Consider the following 14512-nt stretch of genomic DNA (forward strand, 5'->3'; position numbering starts at 1 on the left):
ACAAACCCTGGGCCTCTGTACATACTTCCACAATTAGATTCTTGACATCCTAACCCGAAGACCTCAATCTGTACGGATTGGTGATAACATGTCCTCTTCGCTTACGGTAAACACTGGTACACCTCACTGCTCATTCTCCATTGATCCATCTGCTCCACTGACCACAGCCATGACAGTGTGAATAGGCGTAGCTCAAATACCATCTATGAAATTGCTGATAAGTCTCTCTCTATCCACTCTCTCTCCCTCCCTCTCTCTTTCTCTCTCACTCTTTCTCTCGCTTTCGCTCGCTCACTCATGCACCGTCGCCAGCGTTTATCAGATTTCTAACTTTCACTTATATTTGCCTCAAACTGTTGACTAGAACTTTGTTAAGTAAATCACATTGCTCTGCCAGATCCAAAGTAGTCGCGACATTTGAATCGTCAGTAAATGAGTTTTATAATGTTATGCATCTGTTTCTCAGATTAGAAGTAATCAGAAATCAGCATGTTGATGTCCTGGCATTAGTTTAGGGCAAAATATGAAAACATTAAACACAAGTATGGGAATTACATTACCCATAAAATGATATATTTATTTAATTTCTTTGAAACTTTCATTGAACAAATCAAAATAAATTTGCGGCTGGCAACAGCTACAGGAAAATAAAGGACAATAAAGCCGTAAAACCATACTTCAGAACAGCCTGGGATAATTTTAATAAAATATACGAGATCAAGAGTAAAATAAGGCTCAAGAGTAAAATACTGCTCTTTATTTATTACCAGATTTATTTCTATTCAGCTGAATAAACATGATGTCATGCAAGTTATGTGTCAAGTGAGAAAATAAATGCCTCAAGAGAAGTCAGACTTTCTGCCATTGTTATTTCTCCGTGAGAGGCCAATAACCTGACGATCGACATCTTCATCTTTCTGGAGAGATGAAAGGACAGGCTACTCGGAAGGTTTCCATTCTTCAAGACTCGCTTTAGAAGAGGGGATCGTGGACTTTACACTAATTTACCTGTGAAATAAAACAAAGTTCACACTTTAAGTTGGTTAAATTAAGACTGCAATATTAAATACAAAATTGTGTGCAGATATTATTGTCTTTTTAATTTCAGTGATGAAATTCAAAGGCATAGGGAAATTTCACTGAAATTCTTGGTCTCCTCAACCTGAACAGACAGTAATACGACATGATTGGATATCAACTTAATACAGAGAAAATTATATTTCAGCAAAACCATATCTCTGACAGTTTTCCCCTGATTTGATTATTTCGATTCAAAATTAAAATATATTTTACACAATACTTTTTACTGTGAAAGAAAGACCTTCAGCAATTGAGCAACTCACTGAACCCCAATCTCAACTGAGTTATTCAGATTATAAATTACAGCGGACAGGACACAAAGAGTGAAAAAAAAAACAAATAAATTTATTTCTTACCGGTGAAGGTGTAAACATCCCAACGATCCGTCGATGCGTCTTGGTACAGAAATGGTTGGAAGTTTGAATGCTCAGCGGTGAGATTTATAACTACTGTGAACTACATACCCAACGTATGTATTTCTAAGAAACCAAATATACTCATCACGTTTAATGCGTCAAGAGCATAAGGATATCAATGTTTTGTTACCCAGAAATTTGATTCCTACGAAAAGGAAGATGAACTTACTTTCATCGGCAACTCTGAGCATCCGAAAATCGTCCGCACCGTCGGCGAACAGGATCATAGCATCAGGAGAATCAATAGTTCTATTTTCTTCGCCGTTATATTCGGTGTTAACCAGACCTAGGGGGAATAATGAGTCAAATCGACATTCCTGTAAACAATGTGGTATACCGCTACATGTTGGATGAGAGATATTCTTTATGCATCACCTGGGATAGGCATTTTGGTGAAGGACAGATCTTTATCCGTACCCTGGCTTTTTACAAGTTACCAAAAGTTAACAAAACTCCGCTCTATTTATCTTTCAACACGAAACGAACAAAGAAATAACATTTAATTAGCTTGGCTGCAGGTGAGCTTTTGGCACACGCATCAAATAACAAAAATCCCTCTGAAAAGTTTCAGATCTCTTACCAGGTCACGTCATAAGTAAAGGAAACAGAAACAACAGAAAGAAACGTATACCAACCTTGAAAACTAGAGTTTTCTTCAATACATTCTGGTTTAATTTCGGTGTTGTTAAAAGCGTTACTGGTGTAATATGCGATTTGATTGATGGAATCAATGGAACTAAATTCTAAAAGTCAACGAAAAGAGATAGCTGATCAGTTGATGGAGAGATTTATTTAATCTAATAGACTGAATTTATAAATCCTTCATCATCTCAGTAAGAATATTGTGGGCACCTCGTGAGGAACTAGCATAGTAGCAGTCAGAAAATTGAGAATCAAGGCTGGTGTAACTGATGCAGAATAGGTGTGCTCTGGGTAAGGACAGCAGAAAAAATCATGTCTGGAGCACGACGAGGAACTACAAAGAACAATGACACAAACTCATGGAGTGTACTGAATATAAAATAACGGGCGAGGGCGCTACTGCTGGCAACATCAATTCCCCACCTCAGCTCAGTTGGGGTCTGTTTTCCTTCCAGCATTCCAGTACACTGCAATTTCAAGATTCTTCAGCAGAGAACAAAGAACATTGTAGACGCTTTTTCCCACGATGGACTCTTAACCTACTCTAAGAACAATCCCTCCAACATAACTCTCCTTTGCATTTCCCCCCATGTTTTCATGAGTCGCCTAAACGTGCCAAGTGTATCTGCTACGACAACTACCCCTAGCAGAACTTCCACGAACCGACAACCCTCTGGCATAAAAACATAGCTTTGACATCCATCTCCTCTTTCAATAGACAATAGACAATAGGTACAGAAGTAGACCATTCGGCCCCTCGAGTCTGCACCGCCATTCTGAGATCATGGCTGATCATTCACTATCAATACCCAGTCCCTGCCTTGTCCCCATATCCCTTGATTCCCCTATCCATCAGATATCTTCTTGAAAGCATCCAGAGAATTGGCCCCCACCGTCTTCCGAGGCAGTGCATTCCACACCTCCACAACTATCTGGAAGAAGAAGTTTTTCCTCAAATCTGTTTTAAATAACTGACCTCTTATTCTCAATCCATGCCCTCTGGTACTGGACTCTCCCAACATCTGGAACATATTTCCTGCCTCAATCCTATCAAATCCTTTAATTATCTTAAACGTTTCAATCAGATCCCCTCTCAATCTCCTCAATTCCAGTGTGTACAAGCCCAATCTCTCCAATCTCTCCAATCTCTCTTCGTAAGACAGCCCTGCCATCCCAGGAATCAACCTAGTGAATCTACGCTGCACTTCCTCAATTGCCAGAATGTCCTTCCTTAAACCAGGAGACCAAAACTGTACACCATATTCCAGGTGTGGTCTCACCAGGGCCCTGTACAAATGCAAAAGGACATCCTTGCCTTGATCTTCCTCCAAACACTAACAATTATGCACAAGAGAATGTCTGCAAATGTTCGAAATCCATAGCAACACACTCAAACCGCAGGAGGAACTCAGCAGGTCGGGCATAATTTAAGTTTCAGTTGAAGATTCGAGACTCAGAAGAAAGGGCAATATGGCAGAACTGTATTGTGAAGGGGTGGGGAGGAGTCTAGCTCGGGATGATAAACGAAGCCAGGTTAGTGCGAATGGACAAATGCTGGAGAAAAAGAGTATCTGATAGGAAATGAGTGGACCACAGGTGAAGGGGTAAGTACGAAGTGTGAGGAACCAGTGGCAGATGAAAAGAGGTAAAATGTCAGAGAGGGGTATAAAGCAAGTGGGGGAGGTCTGAACCGGTAGTCATATCCGGACGAAACAGGTTCTATCTGATTGGGAAGTCTCTGTACTGATTCAAGGAAACTCGCCTGTCTATATATGACGAACTAGTCCATAGAACCATAGAACCATAGAACACAACAGCACAGTAAAGGCTCGTCAGCCCTCCATGTTGTGCTGACCAATATAATCCTTTAAAAACTTTATAATACCACGCTACTCCATAACCCTCCATTTTGCTTTCATCCATGTGCCTGTTCAAGAGGCCCTTAAATATCCTTAATGTTTTAGCCTCCACCATAATCCCGGCAAGTCATTCCAGGCACTCACCACCTTCTGTGTCAAATAAAAACTTACCCCTGATGTCTCCCCTAAACTTCCCTCCTTTAATTTTGTACGTATGCCCTCTGGTGTTTGTTATTGGTAACCTGAGAAACAGGTACTGACTATCCACCCTATCTATGCCTTTCATAATCATGTAGACCTCTATTAGGTCCCCTCTCATTCTTCTACGCTAGAAAGAGCAAAACCCCAGCTCTGCTAACCTTGCTTCATATGACTTTTTCTCCAATCCAGGCACGATCCTGGTAAATGTCCTCTCCACCCTCCCCACAGCTTACACATCCTTCCCACAAGGAAGTGAACAGAATTGAACACAATACCCTAAGTGCGGTCTCACCAGAGATTTTTGCAGTTGCAACATGACCTATCTACTCTTGAACTCAGTCCACCTGTTAATCTTAACTGCGCTATCAAACTCTGCAACGACCTTGAGGGATGTATGGATTTGAACACAACGATCGCTTACTTCATCCACACTCTTAAGTAACTGACCATTAATCCTGTACTCAGTCTTCTGTTCTGTCCTTCCAAAATGCATCACCTCACACTTCTCCGGATTGAACTCCATCCGCCATCTTTCTGCCCAACTCTGCAGCCTGTCTATATCCTCTTGTAACCTTCGACCACCTATAGCTCCATCCACAACTCCTCCAATCTTCGTGTCATCCACAAACTTACTCTCACATCCTTCCATTTCTACATCACAATTCTACATCTTATAAAAATCACAAATAGCAGGGGTCCGAGGACAGATCCCTGTGGCACTCCACTAGTCATCCAACTCTAGGCAGAATACGCTCCTTCCACAACTACCCTCTGCTTTCTTTCCTTAAGCCCATTATTTATCAAAACAACCAAGGTTCCACATATACCATACCTCATGACTTTCTGGATCAGTCTCTCATGAGGGACTATGTCAAATGCTTTGCTAAAGTCCATGTAGACAACATCCACTATCCTACCTTCATCAAATTATTTTGTTACTTGTTCTGATGATTTCGGTTACTCTGTGATTAAAAAAATGCCCCCTTTTCGTCCCTTTCTTATTCGATAGTCTTACTTACTTAGCCTCAGCAGACGAGCTCAGCAGTTTTCCCTAGCTGAACACTGCTAAGACATTTTCCCATATAAATAATGTCACCAATCCACCTATAATCACTGTTGTGATATCACGTCTCTTGCAATAAAACATTGGGAAATTGCGCTGCCTCTCCTGTCACTTCTGCAACCAGGTTTCAATCACGATAATAATGTCATACCCTCTTGGTTCTAATCCATGTCCGAAGCTCAAAAGCGTTTCCTAACATAATTTGTTCATTTAAGTATACACAACTATTATACATGCTCAGTCTCTCGACTTCTGATTTTGTAGGTTCGTTTCAGCCTGCAATTTAATTTATTCACCACCAGGTCAACACCGTGCAGCAGTATCAAACTGTTCCTTCCGTATAATCTTCATATTTATTGTCTTACTGGCACGTGTCACGGCGAACAATCCTAAGGTCACAACTGTCAGGACGCTGGAGCAGCGAACCAATCGCAGACCCAGAACTGTGCACACAGTGATATTAATTGAGCGACAAGTCCCGAGGTGAAACAAAGTCAGCGCCAAAGTTCAGGCAGAGATCGAAACATCCAGAGAAATCCAAAAACCAGAATCGGGAAACAGGAAGAGACGATATTCAAGATGCACAGAGAACGGATACTAATGCTGGAAGGCTCAGAGAAAAAAAAAAACACTGGCACAATCTTGCAGCAAATATGTGAACACACAGAACTAAAATACACTGAGCAATCAAGCGAGAGGCAGGTGGTACGTAGAGAACTATCAGAGAGAATTGTCAGCAAAAGAGTTACTAATGAGAAACATGAGAGAAGCGGAGTCCTCCGTAATACAGGTGCCAGAATAGAGCACCAGCGGAGACAAGAGCACATGGAGCATGAAAACAAACACGAGCTCATTGCAATAATAAAAACAAAATCACAGACGGCGACTCGGAAGATATCACACACAAAAAAAAAACAAAGTTGTCCTTGAGGTGCTGACCCACAACCCTGGAATTCCTGTCTTTTAACTAATTTCCTAATTCCGTGAGCTCCGTTTGGAGGAAGTGATCACCCTTCTTAACATTACCGACGTGGACCACAACCTACGGCTCTCCCACTTCCCACTTAATAATTATTTGGAGCTGATCGGAGCTTTCCATGATCCTGTCCTTTGAGAAATGACAATATCTTTCAACTGGACAGAAACATCTGACTGATCACTTAACAAAATGAATCTACTAGCAGTGCAGCACGCATCTTCTTCTCCCTTCCTTTCTAAGCCACAGATCCGCACTAACTGCCAGAGAACTGACCAGTCTACCTTTCCCTTAAATGATCATTCCCGCCGAACGTGTCCAAAGCAGAATAATTGTTGTTCAGGGGAGCAGCCGCGGGGGAACCCTGCAGTGGCTAACCATCCCATTTACTGTGTCCTGTGTCCTGCCCCATAATTTTAACGACCTACATGTAAGTCCTGTCGATCAGCCCCTCAGCCATCCGAACAATCGGGAATTCATCCAGTTTCAGCTCCAGTTCCTTAACACGGTCTGTGGGATACTGCAGCTTGCTGCACTTCTTACAAGTGCAGGATCTGCGGACAATAAAGCTCTCTCTGCCTTGCACCATCCCGGAAGAGGAACATTGCACTAATTTACCCGGCCTCCACACTGCTCTAGTTGTGCAAGAAGAAAGAAAGTAAGACGATTTAATTTCTTTTTGAAAACGTAGAGCCTTCTCTTCTCTTCACAATTATCACCCTGAGCCAGAGTCCGAATTTCCCACTCTGATATTGACCCACACATATATTGTCATCAGGTCTTTATTTCTATATTTCTCTAATGTCCTTTCCTTTCAACTTTGAAGTATCTTTTGGTATCTTGAACTGACAGTTCTCGACTTCTACTGTCGTAATGGGTAGATACAGTCTTTAGCACCTGAAAAGTAAATGAAAGAAGCAAGGCATACCTGAACCGTGTGCATCGTTCAAATTCTTGCTGAAGGGTGTATTCTCAATTTCTTCATAAATTGCTTGGTAAAAAATATCAGATGAAGCTCTGCCTGCAAACTCTGCGTCTGTTGAAGTGAGAATTCCGAAATTCATGTGCATTTAAAGTTACAAACTGAAGAATAAATCTCGTTATTAAAATTAAATTGGGAAATCAGTCATATATGACTGCTGATGTACGGGAACTTTGAAAATTCTGTCAGTATCATTCATAAAATCTGTTTGTAACGCGCTGTTAGGATTCACTGCTAATATAATGGCTTCTGTGTTATGTTCACTGCTGAGGTAACCGTTTCTCTGTAACAACAATGCTTGGGTTATGGCTGGATATAACAGGTCTGTGGTATCCATCTTATCCAATCGGACATTGTTGCTCTGTATTGTGATTTATCTTTTTCGAGATCTTTTGTTCGGGAGGGATGAAGAGGGAAGACACGTGTGGAGAGAGCTAGTGGACCACCGGACGGAGTGGTCCGAATGTGGCAGAATGTCTACTGAGTGAACTCCAACGAGAATCTTTGACTTTTCTTTGAATTGGGGCCTTTTTTTTATTTTCATTACTAAACCAAATTCAAATTAAGATTCATAAGGTTCGATGATTCAGTTGCATATGGTATACTGTCTTATGTTTTGCACTGTGGGTTTGTAACCGGGCGCTGCATTACACAGCATCCAGACAATAGTGATTTCCCAGTTTGGCGGGGCCAAAGCCTGATTCCCCGAGACGAACACGAGCTAGGCGAGCCTCAGGGTGACATGTAAACATAGACTTATTACAGTAACACTAAATACAGGGCTTATTTAGATACATAAAACATATGCCAATTGATGTTCCGCACATTTGGTAAACTACATAGAAACTGATGAAACGCTGATTATTATTACTATACAAGAGAGGATACCATCCCTAAGGTATCGGATAATATCGCGACAGTCTGTAGAAAGACAACAATTACTCAACAAAATTTGAAATATTATTCCGAGCAATAATAATTAAATTTAAAGCTTGAATCTTGCCTCTTCTCCGCTTTATCACTATCATTGTGAATAACTCGCCCACGACAAGGATTCCAAACGTCACGCAGACAGCAAAGAAGATGGAGGAGAACCTGTTTTCCAATACTTAAACAGAAATTCAGTAGGTAAATTAAAACAGACGCTTTAATTTTAAGGTTTAGACATTCACAAAGAGAAATGCTTATTTTAATTACGAAGTAAGTCTACATAATACGAAATTACTCATAGAATTAGATTTATATAAAGATGTCAAATACGTCGTGTAAAACAACAGAAGTAATAATTATGGGTTTTGACGGTAGAGAAGAAAAAGCTTGCAAAAGGACACGACAGAACGGAACAGAGTAAACATTACAAAGTACGCCATCGGCGTTGAACATGGAAAAGTCAAAATAAGCAAATGCTACAATGAGAGAATTATGGAGAAGATTCTTAAAAATGGAATCCATTGGTGGATATCTTTGAGGTGGAAGACAACAGTTCTGAAATATATACTAGGAGTCGAACAGGATAATCTGTTTAAAGTCAGAATAATCTGCTCAAAACATGACGGCAATGAGCAGTTACATTATGGGTAATAGAGCTATTGCCAAGGGTTACAGAATTGGAGCTTAAATTTCTGCTGTGAAAAGAAACAGCATGCACACACGGAGTCCGATGGATGTCATGGACAAATAAATAAAGAGAAAAGTTATATCAGCAAGAATGGTATTAATCTTGACAATCATGTCCATTGCTCTAAGGTTGCTCCTGATTTTCCATTATTCATGCCTATTCCAACACCGTTCAACCACAAACATCCATGTTCGCAACTCGAGATTCTCAGAAACTGAAGACATCAAAGTATTGGAATTACAGCACTGAATTCACAGTACAAAGCACATTATATGGGCTCGAAGCGTTTCCCCCTTTTCCTCATCTGTTGAAATGTCAGTTGCCCCATTAGTAGGTCATGGGCGGTCGATAACTGCTTGTAAACATGATGTTCTGTTAACTCAATGCAGCGAACAATTTGTGTTGAAGGTACGTCTCAAGCCATTCTATCCTCACGACGCTGCGCGCCATTTGTTTCCCCCATAATATTAAACAGTGGAATGACTCTCAATCAATCCTCCAATTGAAAAATTACCTCTCAAAGTCAGCAACGTCCTTTCTAGACTAAAGGAAATCTCATCCTATCAGAAAAATCGATGTTTAATGTTCGTCAATCTTTAGTATCACTGTGTTTTCCTACATTTTGAGCTATTTGATGTCAAATAGTTAGGAATATCCCTGAGATCAACAAGTCTTGCAATCAAGTTGAATGACTTGAATGATCACAATCAGCCTCCATAATGTACCCGTGAGTTAGAAATACACATATGTAGGCGGGGGTCGGGGGTGTCTCTAGTTTTCAGAGGAATAAGGATTCTTGGAGTAGCATTCAAACTCAGCTTTCGAAGCATTTAATATCTAGTTCGTTTTCATGTCAGTCTTGATCACTGCACTGCAAATATGCGGGCCAAGGTGCTCGATGAAGCACCGACATCTCTCCGTGCTGGAATGCGATAAATACAGGAGATGACTGCAAGCTGCAGTTATGCCATAAATGACACATTTTAACCGACAGCGTAAAGCAGTGCTTAATGCAAAATATGATTCCACACAAGCCAGACTAACAGCCTACCTCGATGATGGGTCAGTCAGACTATGAGGAGTGATTGATAATTTCGTGGCCTAAGGTAGAATGAGTCAATTTTAGAAAACCCTGCATATTTATTTTTTTCAACATAGTCCCCTCCTGCATGTACACACTGAGTCCAGCGGCCGTGGTGAATAAGAATCGCTTCTTTGCAGAAGTGGTCCACGGTAGGGGGCGGGGGGGGGGGGTGGTAGGGGTGTGATTGACACGTTCGTGGCCTAAGGTAGAAGGAGATCAGTTATTAACTTCAAACTGTCTGCATTATCACTAAAAGAGTTGAACTGCACGTGCATGTAACGATAGCGGCTTGGACCCCCAGGTGGTCTGCACAGGAGTGATTGATGTTCGTGGCCTACGTTTGGAGGAATTGATCTATACAGCCCTCGTTACATGCACCTGCAGTTCAACTTTTTGAGTGAAATGCAGATATTTGAATTTAATAACTCACCTCATCTACAGACCACGAATCTATCAATCACCCATGCTTTTGACCACTTCTGGAGGTCCAAGACGCCGACTTCTACAAGACGCGATCCGTCTGCTCCACGATCGGTTGAGTAAGTGTGCAAATGTAGGAAAAATAAGTGACTATGTTTTCGAAATTTGCCTCTTTCTACCTTAGGCCACGAAATTATCAATCACCCCTCCTATTTCACAGGAAGTGGAAAGGCATGCGCCGATTATTCAATTCATTCGGCACAGGAACTAACTAGCTAAAAGCGAACATTTCGGAATTCGAATGGGAATTTGTTTATTGTTGTCACGTGTATCGAAATATCGTGAAAAGTGTTTATTACATACTGTTCGTGCACTTAACATAATTACGTGGTGAGGGGGAAGATCAAAGAAGAACGGAATGCAGAAAAACAGGTACTGCTGTAGAGAAAATAACGTGCAGTTATACAATAAAGAGCAAGATCATAACGAAGTTAATTGGGAGAACGAAGAGTAGATAGTTTTCTACGAAGCATCAATTTAATAGGCTCATACAAGCGTGCTGGAAGCTATTTTGCATTCTGCTTTCAGGCTTTTGCAACTTCTGTCATTTTGAAAGAATGAATCAGAGAATTCCTGAGCTGGTTCGGGGCTTTGATTATGCAGCCTAATTTACTGTGGCAGTCCGAAGTTAAGTCAATAGGTCATAGAGGGAATGCTGGTTTCCCAGATCTGCTGAGCATTTATAGTTTTTCCATGCCATGGTAGGGCGGTGCCATAGCAAACCCTTATGTATTTGGATAGGATACATTCTATGGTGCTTCATTAACAACTGGTAAAGGCCGATAGAGATGTGAAAATGCTTTTTTTTTACTTCCTGCTAAAATAGAGGTTTCTGAGCTTTCTGATCCGTCCTGTCTGCATGGTTAGAGCTTGATACACTACTGACACTTCCCACGCACTCATAATCAATATTGTTGAATTAAATAAAACTCATCTCTGCAGTCACAAATACCCTTTTTTGTTTTGCTGAACTTGAGGGAACGGTTTTAATGACCCGATATCACTTAGCCTCATTTCTCCTTCCTGTACACCTACTCCTCGTTATTGTGATATGGCTTTTTACGGTGGCATGTTGTGCAAACATGTAAAGGGATTAGAGCATTATGTTGCAGTGAACTTGCAAGGAGTACGATAGGGAAAGAGAAGACAGAGTTGTGGAACGTTGGTGGTTCGATTACGAGTCTGTTGGTCGGATTCCAACGATATACTTTTCGAGGGAGGTGTTACCTCGCAACGTCCGGAATATGGTGACGGATTTGCTTGGAAGTGCAATGCTGATATGAAATTCACTGGATATGACTCATCTCGATGATTTCAGCACGAACTTAGAAAATAGCAAATGCTTCAGCATTAACATATCAAGGTCTTATATGCGCTTATTCTCCAAGTCGCAGATGATATTCATCCAACAAATTATATGTATTATTTGTAACTATCCACACAAACATCAGCTAAGATTTCCCTAATACATAGTGGAAATTCGTCAACGTTTCAGTTAGAACTCATTTGAAGGTACTTTCTGTATACTCAATAATGAGTCAATTCACCCGATATTCAGATAAGGTAATCTCCCCGATATATTTGGCAGGAGTTGGATATATTAGTTTTAAGAATTTTACAACATCCTGATCCAAACAGTTGCTTCGGCATTTAAGATTACAGCAGAAATGTTAACCGCTCCGGATATCATTTGTAATTAACAAAGGATACCCTGTGGGAAACTTCGTCACATGGTGCAACCAGAATCATCTGAAACTTAATGTGAAAAAGACTACGGAGCTAGTGGTGGACCTGAGGAGGGCTAAGGCAACAGTGATCCCTGTTTCCATTCAAGGGGTCAGTGTGGACATGGTGGTGGATTAGAAATACCTGAGGATACGAACGGACAATAACTGGACTGGTCAAAGAACGCTGAGGCTGTCTACAAGAAGGGTCAGAGCCGTCTCTACTTCCTGAGGACACTGATGTCCTTTAACATCTGACGGACTATGCTGAGGATGTTCTACGAGGCTGTGGTGGCCATTGCTATCATGTTTGCTGTTGTGTGCTGGGGCAGCAGGCTAAAGGTAGCAGACACCAACAGAAACAACAGACTTATTCAGAAGGCCAGTGATGTTGTGGCAGTGGAACCGGACTCTCTGACGGTGGTGTCTGAAAGGTGGATGCTGTCCAAGTTGCATGCTTTCCTGGACAATGACTCCCATTCAGTCCGTAATGTACTGGTTAGGCACAGGAGTACATTCAGCCAGAGAATCATTCCACCGAGATGTAACACTGAGCGTCATATTAAGTCATTCCTACCTGTGGCCATCAAACTTAACAACTCCTCCCTCGGAGTGTCAGACATCCTGTGCCAATAGGCTGCTCCTGGATTTAATTCCACATGGCATGATTATCTTATTATTTATTTATCTATGGTTTTATAATGTTATATTTCTTCACTATTCCTGGTTGGTGCCGTTGTAACAGAACCCAATTTCCCTCGGGATCAATAAAGTACCTCTGTCTGTCTGTCTGTCTATAAGAACGGAAAATCAGTCCTTTTCAGATCTAAATACCGAATTAAAAATCTAATTAAACAAGATTCGAGATCGAATAAAGGAAAAATGCCATAATATTAAATACCTGAACCGATTGGACCAGTGGGAGGTGCGGACTCTGTTGTGAAAAGAATTTTTGAACAAACATTAACAAATTCGTCTTCTTAAGATTTTCTTTCTCAATTGTTTATGATTACGATGTTTACAAATCAGTTGAATATAACGTGGAAATTGTCCAAGGACACCTACCTGAACAAACAACAAAGACATCTTCCTTATGATCACAGTCATGCTGACCGAGTGGAGAGGAAGGACAACTGGACAGGAAAGATTCACTTCCTTTGCATTTCACTTCGTCCAACCAAAGATCGCCGACGTCCTGGATAATTTTATCCGGCCCTCCAGTCAAAAGGGCAGAGCCACAACCCAACTGCCTGCACGCCACATTGGCATCGGCCAGATCCCAGGAATCATCACATATCGTGCCCCAGATATTATTGAACTTTATCTCCAACCTTCCAGAGCAATTGGTGTTGCCGCCAGAAACGCGCAACGTGGGTTCTAATGCAGAAGAAAACACTGATGTTGCATTAATCATAACTTCGAAATGGAATTTAAAATGATATTGCAACTTGTAGTTTAGATTACCTGCTGCATAAACAGGTTGAGATATATTGCGTGCTTCGCAAACCTTTACACTGGACCGGTCCGGTTTTTTGGCCTCTGATGAGAAGAGAAAAATTTTGTCTATTTATTTTTAACAACGATGTTTAGAATACAAATCGCCATATAATGTGTTCCATCTTTTACCTTTACATTCAACACCTGCATGTGAGTTATATTGACAGTCGTGTTTCCCCCAAGGTTTTGCATGACACTGCCAAAGAGTCGACTCGTACGAGAGACATTTTATTCCATCCAGCCATATTGGATCAGATCCTTTTTCGTATTTCTGGGAGTAATAGTCGATAAATTCCAAGGTTCCGCAGTTCATTTGCTTGCAGATCACATTCGCAGCTTCACTATCCAGTTCTTCGGAACAAACTGTTCCCCATCTCCCATGGTACCGCACTTCCACTCTCCCTTCGCAGCTGTGTTTTCCTTTCACAAGGCGCATCTCTTTGTGTTCTGAGAACAAAGTAGTTAATGCAAACGTACTAATAATATTTTCGTACGGTAGAAAACGTAACTTGTTTTTATAAATAAAAAAGGCACGAGATAGATATTTGCGATACCTCAATACAACTGAAATCGCTAGAAACACTCATAAGGGAACGTAACGTGTGGACAGGTAAGGAAATAAGGGAACAACAGACTATAGGGTGTTAAGAAAGAAGTTGAGAAGCAGGACCTGAAAGGTATTAATATCGGGATTACTGTCTGTGCCACGTGACATTGAGAATATGAATACCATGAGTTGGAGGACAAATGCGTGGCTGAGGGTTTGGAGCAGGGGGCAGGGATTGTGATTTCTAGTTCATTGTGACCTCTTTTCGGACAGATATGACCTGTAACAAACAGGACGGGTTGCCCCTAAATCCAAGGAGGACCAATAACCTGGCGGGGAGGTT

The 14512-nt window shown here is 41.2% G+C and overlaps 1 long non-coding RNA gene across 1 annotated transcript; it reads right to left on the reverse strand.

Annotated features, from left to right (window-relative positions):
• Positions 1–13422: 13422 nt before the first annotated feature.
• On the reverse strand, positions 13423–13880 carry LOC132392269 (uncharacterized). Its single transcript, XR_009511477.1, has 3 exons — positions 13752–13880; positions 13590–13664; positions 13423–13502 (listed from the first exon to the last, which is right to left on the reverse strand). It is a non-coding gene; the product is annotated as an uncharacterized LOC132392269 (long non-coding RNA).
• Between the last annotated feature and the right edge of the window lie 632 nt (positions 13881–14512).

This window comes from Hypanus sabinus, chromosome 1, assembly GCF_030144855.1.
Source record: "Hypanus sabinus isolate sHypSab1 chromosome 1, sHypSab1.hap1, whole genome shotgun sequence".
Classification (NCBI taxonomy): domain Eukaryota; kingdom Metazoa; phylum Chordata; class Chondrichthyes; order Myliobatiformes; family Dasyatidae; genus Hypanus; species Hypanus sabinus.